A 9846-nucleotide genomic window follows, 5' to 3' on the forward strand; every position below is an offset into this window, starting at 1 on the left:
TACTTAGTCTCAGTACCTAGTGAAAGGATTTACATTCATTTTTCTGATTGTTGGTGGCTCATTCTATAGTTTATTTTTCCCTCCTTTGGAAAAATCTATTCATCTGTAGTATTATGAGCTACGTGCTTTTAAATGGAAAAATCAGTCTTGGTACACACCCCTTCCCCCTGAACCCATTTCAGGAGTGGGAAAATGCCAAAGAAATGTACCATCTTCTTGTTGTGAGAGAAGGGTTGCTGTAGAATTTTAGAGGAGGCTAAGGTCATTGGGATTAGTATGACCCATTTCAATTCCACAAGCATTCATCAAGAACCTACTAAGTGCCAGGCACTGGGCTAATGTTAGGGATCTGTAAGGATGTAGAGGGTCACAGATGGTTCATGAGATCTCACTGAAGGGCTGAGGCCCCTCTTGGGTGTTGGTCCATGAGCAAAGATTGCCTGGTTTGGTGCTCCATTCTGTGCATCTCTAACTTCCCTAGTTACTCATTAGTCATTAACAATGTATTTGTGATTGGTGGTAGGTAAGTGCATGGATTGTGCATGCACTGTCCTCAAGCACAGCATGGGTTATACATCATTGTAACATGAGACAGAGTTCTTGTTATTTTGCTATATAAATGAGTGCTTTGTTAAAAATAAATGGAGTTGCTGCCATCTTTTCTCCCGCCTCATCAATGCATGTTTGGAGTGAAAGATCAAGCTGGTCTTGATTCTTCAGGTGATTGGGAAACCCTAGGTCCTAGGTAGGCTCTGTAGCCCAGTGAGAAAGTTGCTACAGGCTAGGTTTAGAGGATATGCAAACAAAACAGTGCCTGCCCTCAAGGAGCAAATATTCTACTGGACCAGAAAGGGTCTCCTTCAGGTTTTCACTCCAACTTGATGGATGACTAGGATGCAAATAGTCAGACAGTAGGGAAGGGCCATAGGGCACACGAGTGTGAGCAAATGTGTAGTGGACTTTATTCCTGAAAAGTGGCATAACATACCTGGGTGGGAGGTGAGAGAAATTATTTCTCTCTTATATTAATAACAATTAATTGAATGAGGACTAAGGTCTTTCCCCTTTTCCATTTCCTTATTCAGAAACCAACGCCTATGTGTTCTTCAATGCAGCCTTTGACGTGCAGGGCTGATGATGAGGTGGAAAACTTAGATTTGATCAAAAGGTAAAGAAATTCTAGTTTAGGTGAATTAACAGATTCCAGCCCATTGTCTTTTAGTCGTACAGGTCTGGGTAGAAGTGGATTCCTCCTTTTATCTAGATTACCCTTGATGGGGTGGTACGGTTATAGATAAGTCTCTTTGACCAAAACTGAATAATCAGTCACATAAGCCTACCTCTCATTATAATATTCATTTTCTCATTAATTGTTAATCAATCGGAGTTGATTGCCACCTGTCAAGGACCTCCATTCTTCCAAAGGCATACAAACATCGAGTGGGTTCCATGAGGTATCTTTAATTTAGGAAAGATGGCCAAATGACCTTTTTATTAATTATTCAGTAGCCATAATTAATAAAATTATTTTTAATTACCCAGGAACTATGTCTCTCAAACTTTTCATTTGTCACAGAGGAAAAGAATGTAGTAGTCTCAGAGACTGGGCATTTTAAGGAGGTATGGGCAGAACAGGGTTACAGGAGGCCCATGACCACTTTGAAAAAGAAAAGATGACTAGAGTCAGCTGTGAAAGTTTATAGAGGGCTGGAACAAAGAAATGAAGGGAGACATCTGGTTTAAAGTCTTCTCCTCATTCTTCTTATTATAGCTCAAAGCTAGAATGTGGATATTTTGGGAGGTCCCTAGGGAAACCCCAAAGGAGTGAAAAGTTTTTATAGGTCATTTTAAAAAAAGATTATTGCCACTCTCTTTGTTTTTAGTAGTAAGTGAAACTATTTTAAACAGCATTTTTAGATAACCCTGACAGGCACCCCTATTCTTACCTTCTCAAATTTCTGGCTATCCCAGTTGGTTATATTTTACATTTTTACGTCTGCTCATTTTAGGGTTTACATCTGTTTGATTAGTCATTTTCAGCCTTCTTAGAGGGTTTGCTGATCTTCACCTATTTGTTTCTTTCCCTGTGCTGGGAGGTTAAAATTATATGTTTGTGCAAGTTTAATAATGCTCAGCTATGCATGAATCAGCACTGAATCTCTTGAATTAAGCAGACAGCAAAGAATAGTTTAAAAGTTGAGTAGTTCAATTATATGTTCTCTGTAAAATTAATCTGGGATAAGCCTTCAATAAGCAGGTTTATCTATGAACCAAGAGATCAGAGGCTAAGACCAAAGCTTAAGTCCAATTGGTCAAAGAGAAATATCAGTGGAATTTTCTCTTAAGGCATGTATTTTCCCTTCACCCTGAAATAGTATCTTTTGTAAGTTAATTCTTAGCAACATATTTGTTGAGAATTGGGTTGAACTGTATTAGAGGCACAAACATCATTACCCATGTATGGATCCAGATGTATAGGAAACACTGTTAGACCACGTTTTCAATTAACTCATAAAATCCATGAAACATAATGAAATTAAAGTGACCCAGGCCATTCCAGGGCACATAGGCATGCTACATGTTCCCCCAGATAGGCTCAAATGTCCAGGTATTTTAATGGAAGTTGTCCAGTTCCCAGCTGTGAACCTTCTCAGTGAAACTCAAACTATCTGATATTATCAGGGAGGATAGTCAGTAGTTGTGATATAATGATGAGGAAAGATGGTTATGATGATTTAAAATGGGTTAAAATATAGAAAGTTTGATGTTTTGAAGCATTGGGTTTTTATTTTTATCTTGAATAGAGATTTAGAACAAAGAGGGACCTTAGGAACCATTTAGTCCAAATCTCATTTTATGGATAAGGCAAATAAGGCCAACAGAACTAAAATGACTTATCCAAAGTCATACAAGAAGAGAAGTAGCATATGAATCCATGTCTCCTGACTCCTAAAAGTAGCCTTTTGACCTCACTAAGCTAACTCTGTAGCTTATGTAGCAATAATAATAATAGTAATAATAATAATAATGATAGATGACATTATATAGTGCTTCAAGGTTTAACAAGCATTTTACAGGTGAACTTTTTTTGGGGGGACTATTGTATTTCACCGCATAATTGTTGCTACCACATAATTGTCACACCATGTTTTTTTTTCAGTCCAAAAATTGGTTTATAACCCTTCATTACATAATCATCACATGGTATAATTCTGTTCTTCATGCCACTTAAAAGGTAAACAGAGCAGCAATGTATTCACCAGTGGCATATGGATACATATTTATCTCTTGCTCATTGCCTAGAATTCTCAGTGCAAGTGCATTGTCAGTATATTTCTGAAAGCCAATTTGCATGGTTTGTTTAGAATACTGCAGTACTAACCGTATTGTCACTCAACCCAATGAGTAGTCATAGGTGCAAGGGGAGCAGGGGGGCAAGAGAAGCTGCCATGAGTAAGTCATATGACATGGTAAGACTTGCATCTTCCCATGCTAGCTAAACTATACAGTTTGTCTGCCAGCAATAGTTTAGTAATAAATGATTTTTAAGTAATACCAGCAAAAGTTTAAAAAAAGCTTCACACTGGTTGCACCTCACTTTTTTGCAAAAAAAAAAAATTGGCATAAAATCTGCGATGATTATGTGGTGAAATACACTATTCATTCTCTTATTCACTCATGTCGTAGAGGTAGTGTGATAGTAGATAAAGTGCTAGACTTCACATGAAGGCCTAGGTTCAAATCCTGACTTTGACACTTACTGTTTGACCCTGGATAACTTAGCCTGCATTTTTCTCAAGCAATATGTCATAAACAACTTGATGAGGCCCTAGATCCTTCATACATTCATTCAGGGCATTTGTTCTCCCATATTTCAAATGTAAAAATCATAATAATAATGAAGAACTCAATGGAACACATCAGATAACCCAAAAAGCAAACATAATGTATATTAGGATTTAGTTTTTGGTAAGAAGCCCATAACTGGGCCTCTAGGTGGTATAGTAGATAGAGCTCCAGGCCTAGAGTCAGGAAAATCTAAGTTCAAATCTGGCCTTACACAACTTACTAGCTGTGTGACCTTGGGTAAGTCACTTAACCCTGTTTGCGTCATTTATTCAAGTGCGAAATGAGCTGGAGAAGGAAATGGCAAACAATTCCAATATCTTTGCCAAGAAAACTCCAAAAGGGGTCACAAAGAGTCAGACATGACTAAAACATTACTAAAGAACAACAACAAAACCTATATCTAGGTATCTAGGGGGTACATTGGGTAGAATTCCAGGCCCAGAGACAAGAAGACATCTCTCTGAGTTCAAATGTGGCCTCAGACCCTTACCAGCAGTGTGACCCTGGACAAGTCACTTAACCTTGTTTGCCTCAGTTGCCTCAATTGTAAAATGAGCTAGAGAAGGAAATGGTAGACCACTCCAGTATCTATGCCAAAAAAACCCCAAAAGGGGTCACAAAGAGTTTGGATGTGACCAAAAAACAACTGTACAACAACAGACCCATACCTAAAAGTGTTTTTAACACTTAAACACTTAAGTTTTGTTTAAAGTGTTGGGGTTTTTTAATTTTTTTTTAATGCTGGAGAATATGATCATTATTAAGTAGATACTTTTGAAAGAATTGGATAGGCAAAAAGAAAAATGGTTTTAAATCCTTACTTCACACCATATGTTACAATAAATTGTGACCGGGTTGAAAATCTAAAAATATGCAAAATAGCAAAAACTGGAAGAAGGAAAAATAGATTTCTCTTAGTCATATATTTGAGTGGAATAACATTTTTAGCAAACAAAAATGGAAGAAATAAGTGGAAACAAAATTACTAGATTTGATTACATCAGAATAAAAGGATTTTGCAGGAGGAAAATAGTATTTAAAAGAAAAAGGAAAACCATATTTGGTATAACCCCAGTCCCAAAGTCTACTGGTATTGAGCTGTTTCCTGTTGGTAGAAGTCGATGTGCCTTGCCTGTGTGAGGAGAGGGGTGGAGTTTGTGAAAGACTGGAGAGCTCTTCAGTTCCCTTCAAGCTTTGATTAGCTTCTGGCACTTCTGGCTTTCAGCTTTGAGAGAGAAGACGGAAGATGCCAACTCCAATTCTGGTGGCTGGAGGAAGACTCTGGGAAGAATCTGGCATGAGCTTGAAATGAGCTGAAGAGCTCTTCTCTCTCCTCTCTCAAGCACTCTGCCCCATGCCTTGTGTAGGCAAGCAACGTTGATTTCCACCAACAAAGAGAGTGTTCCAATGGACTTTGAGACTGGGGTCACACAAACAAAATTCTCTTATCTAGAATTTAAAAGAAGTAATATACATATCCATAATGGAAATGTGGCCATAACACATAGTTTTTTTTTTAGGAAACAAATGATCAATTGACCATATGAAAAAATGTTCAAGTTCTCTAAAATTCAGAGAAATATAGTTTCAAGAAAACATTAAGATAATAGTCTATATCCACTAAATATTAAATTTCAGCACTCTGCTATGTTGTTGAGAGGACATAGAATGATGCAAAATTTTAAGAGTAATGTGGTAATATACAATGAGTCAAAACTAACCTTACTTTTTGATTTAGTGAGTCTATTGCTAGGACTTTATCTTAAAGACATTATGAAAAGAAATAAAAAGGATCTCTCTATATAAAATATTTATAGTTCCTCTATTTATAAAATAAATGTGCAAAAAACTGGAAATAATTTTTATGTTCAACAATACTAACATAAGAAAATATGTAAAGACATATAAAGTGATAAAAATTAGACAAGTGAAACCAGAAGAATTTATCCATTGAATACGATTATTTTTTAAAAAAAGGTGGGGAGTGGGGGAAGGGAAGATGGGGAAGGAAGAAAACAAAGTATGAAGCAACACAACTTTATATACACATAGACAAATTTGGGAAGGAATACAGAGAAAACTTATTTGTTTAATTTTGTTTCATGCATTATGATATTGTTGCAGGATGAGAGATTGAGAGGTTGTGACCCCTCAAAGACTGAAGTACATGATGGGTCATCTGGAATGAATTCACTGACTCAAGCATTCTTTAGTCAAGGTGGCAAAGTTTATTGTTACGCTTTTCAGCAGGCAAGGATTCTTAAGGATTCCTGCAACCTTAGACAGGTACAGTTAAAGTTTATATAGGATAAAATACAATAAAACATGTGCCAAATATGCTAACTAGAGGATTCAGCATGGGATTAGGGAGTGGTTAAGGAGTGGTCAGTTCTTTAAGGAACATGCACTTCTTGTATATACTGAGCAGGTGTTTTACCCAGAGTTCACTGGGAAAAGCCCACAAAAGGGGCCACATGGAGGTGTGGTTTTAGGCCTGCTACATCACTAGGTTAACTAGAGTTCAGGGTAACTGAGAGTTGTCCAGTCTGCCACCAATCAATGTCTTGTTTGACAAGATAGATGTAAGGAGTATACATATGTCTTAAGTCTAGAATACAGTTAATGAGGAGCCCAGGATGTAGATAACGATGTAGTGTAGTAGGAGATAGTCCAGTGGGTAAAAATGTCTTTATGACCTAGTGCAAAGCCAGTTCAAGCTAATAAATCCTTCAGGTGCTGTTTGGAGAGAGATCAGGATCTTGCTGGGGCCCACTCATGAGTAATTGCTAAGTACAGGGTCCTTGGGCTGGGGAGAAACTATCAGGGACAGTGTTTCTGAGGCTAGGGAGAAATTGGGGTCCAAGTACAAGCACCCAAGCATAAGCACCCAAGCACCATATCAATATTGTTTTATTTTTTCTCTTTAAAAAATTATAAATGACTCCAATTTGGAGGGCTTAGGCTAGATATTTGTGGTTACAATGGAAAAATCCATGTATCAGAAATCTGAGGAGCTGGATTTGAATCTTTGCTCTTCTTCTACTTTTCAGGCCATTAAGCAGCTCATTTTATCTCTGCTCAGTTTTGTCTTCTATAAAAAAGGGAGAGTTAGACTTGATCTCTAGATTCTCTTCCAGTTCTAAGATTCTTAGTCTGTCATCTTACCACTTCTGTTTTGATCTTCAGTATCTATTGTAAAAATTATGTGTGTGTTATGTGTCTGTGTGTACACACACATACATATGTGTTTATACACATACACATACATGCATGTACAGACATGCATATATGTACACACTATATACATGTCTGTTATATTATATATTAATATATGCACATGTATGTATACACATCTAATCTTTAGATTAAAAAAAGAACGTGAAATTACTGGGACTGAAAAGTATTTGCTCTTAAAAATGAAAAAAAAAGGATTTTTAAAATTCCCAAGGTGTCTTGTTTTAGGAGAATCCAAGTTGAAAAGTAACTAACTGCAATACCAAAAGAATCACGATGGAAAATGTGATCCACATCCAAAGAAAGAACTATGGAGTCTGAACACAGATCGAAACATACTATTTTCTCTCTCTTTTTTTTTCTTTCTCATGATTTTTTCCTTTTGTTCTGATTCTTCTTTCACAACCTGACTAATGTGGAAATATGCTTAATATGATTGTACATGTATAACCTATATCAGATTGCATGCCATCTGGGGAAGCGAGGGGGTAAATTTAGAACCAAAATCTTAAAAAAGTGAACGTTGAAAACTAAAAATAAATAAATTGAAAAAGAGAAAAGTGCCTAACTATCCTCACCTTTCACATATTCCTGTCTCTCTGTCATACATGATGTTCCCAATGAAAGTACTCAAAAGCATTTTCCACTAAAAGGTAGCAAAACAAAACAGAATAAATAGGTTCATAAAAAAGATTTTTAAAATGGGCTAATTTGGGTAGGTGCAGAGAATCACCCCTTTTAAATGAATGACAAACTAGTTGGGCCAAAAGACATTCAAAATCATCAAATCTCAAAAATGATTAAATAAGAAATGTAAAGAAGTCACTATGATACTTAGTTTTGGAGTACTAACTGATTGTGACTCTGATTCCATCATAATTAGTATGCCCGTGCTGAAGATTGAATTGAGGCTTGTATCCTAGGGAAGAAGACTGAGCACACCAAATGGGACATGTTTACACTTCTGTCTAATCATAACTTTAATAGAATGAATCTCTTCTATAATCACTGCTGTTCTTAATGTGCTATCATGAATTGATAATGATAATGTGTTTTGATTTCTACAAATATGGTTGAATCTCTGGCTTGTATTTTATAGCTTTGGTCAATATTTTCATATGATGATACTAATAATCTAGGTACAGGGTCTTAATTAAGTTAGCAAATGATTGTTCTCCTTTTTTTTTTTCCAGATTCCTGGTCTTTGTCACTGATTGTTAAATGCCAGCCTTCGTGTTCTGTAAGAGTGTCATACCTGCTTCAAAGTAACCTGCTGCAAAAGAAGAGCTTATGAAAGAAATTCTCACCCAAATTTTCATAAAGCAAGTGAAAATCTTCCAATCTAGCTGATGCCATATGGTCCACACAGAAACACTCATAAAAAGAAAGTTAAACCTTGAACATATTAATGATTTTTCATATTGAGAGAGGAAAAAAAAATCCTCCTTCCCCATTTTTGCATCTGCAATGACTTACTGAAGAAGGGAATCTGAAAGGCTTTTCAGTAAAAACAAATGAGTACCAAACCATAGGCATTTTCTGGGGTTTTTAAATGAGTATTTTGCTAGTAAATTATGCTTAGTTTCCGTGTAAAACCAAACATTAACACTGTGACTTAATACTGCACAGGAGAGTTAACAATATTCAGATCAGATTTTCCACTTTAAATAGCCCCATTTTCTCCTGCCTTGAAAAACTCTTTCATCTGACCTTGACCTAGAGAAACAGGCACAACCAACCAGTTGTGAGATGCACTAATGTTACCCCAGAGGAGTAATTCCCAATTCCCCTGCCATTCATCTTCCCCTCTCTGTGAAGCTTCTTAATTTATACGAATATTTAAACCTCGACTGAAAGAACCTGTTTTGAATTTTCCTCCTACTCCTCAAAATGCAAATGTGCCCCACACAGAAAGTGAAGGAAAGGGAAGAATTACTAGGTTAATGGAGAGCATCTGTACCTCTCTACTTGCCTGCCTTCCCTGCCCCCGACTCAATTACTGTTAGTAGTAAGCTGGTGTACCTTTTTCAAAAGGATATGTAGTGTTGATATTTAGTGTCCTGAAGAGTGAGCTTCCGAAATATCTTAATACCCACAAGTTCTTTTCCTTTGGGGAGGTGGCATTTCCTTTCCAAATGTGGGAAGGACTAGCCAGTGTGGGACAGGTTTTGTTTTGAGTTTCACTTTTAAACAGAGGAAGTTTGCTTTGCCGAGGACTGCAGCTTGTATGCTACACCAGAACGAAACTGTGGGACTTTCCAGCTTTTTGCCTAAAACATGTTTCAGTATTCAAATTCACTTTAAATTGATTTCACTTAAAAATATATACATATAGATGTATATATACATATGCATATGTATATGCATATGTATACATATATGTATGTGTACTTGTGTGTATGTATGTGTATACATACATACATACATACATACATACATACATACATACATACATACATACATACATACATACATACTTTTCTTTCCTGGAAACATTTCCCCTTGAAAGCCATCATCATGGGGTCATTGTAGATTTTGAGTTAGAAGAGACATTACAAATCATCAGGCATAACCCCCTCATTTTGCACATGTGGAAAATGAAGCAAATGATTTGCCCAGGGTCACAAAACTAATTGATGTCTAAAGGAAGTATTGGACCCAGATATCCCTAACTCCAAGTCTAGTGCTTTATCCATGTTTGTGAAGCTTTATATATTAGAAGTCTCAGGCCTTCCACAGGCTTTCCCCTGGTTCTTTTCTATT

The 9846-nt window shown here is 36.6% G+C and overlaps 1 long non-coding RNA gene across 1 annotated transcript in view; it reads right to left on the bottom strand.

Annotated features, from left to right (window-relative positions):
* The window catches only part of LOC110220771 (uncharacterized), a 23938-nt gene extending 14733 nt beyond the window's left edge, over positions 1–9205 (bottom strand). The window contains exon 1 of the long non-coding RNA XR_002327960.2: positions 9106–9205. This is a non-coding gene — a long non-coding RNA (uncharacterized LOC110220771). The remainder of the gene's footprint in view (positions 1–9105) is intronic.
* Between the last annotated feature and the right edge of the window lie 641 nt (positions 9206–9846).

This window comes from Phascolarctos cinereus, unplaced genomic scaffold (assembly GCF_003287225.1).
Source record: "Phascolarctos cinereus isolate Bilbo 61053 unplaced genomic scaffold, phaCin_HiC Scaffold_726;HRSCAF=1367, whole genome shotgun sequence".
Lineage (NCBI taxonomy): Eukaryota > Metazoa > Chordata > Mammalia > Diprotodontia > Phascolarctidae > Phascolarctos > Phascolarctos cinereus.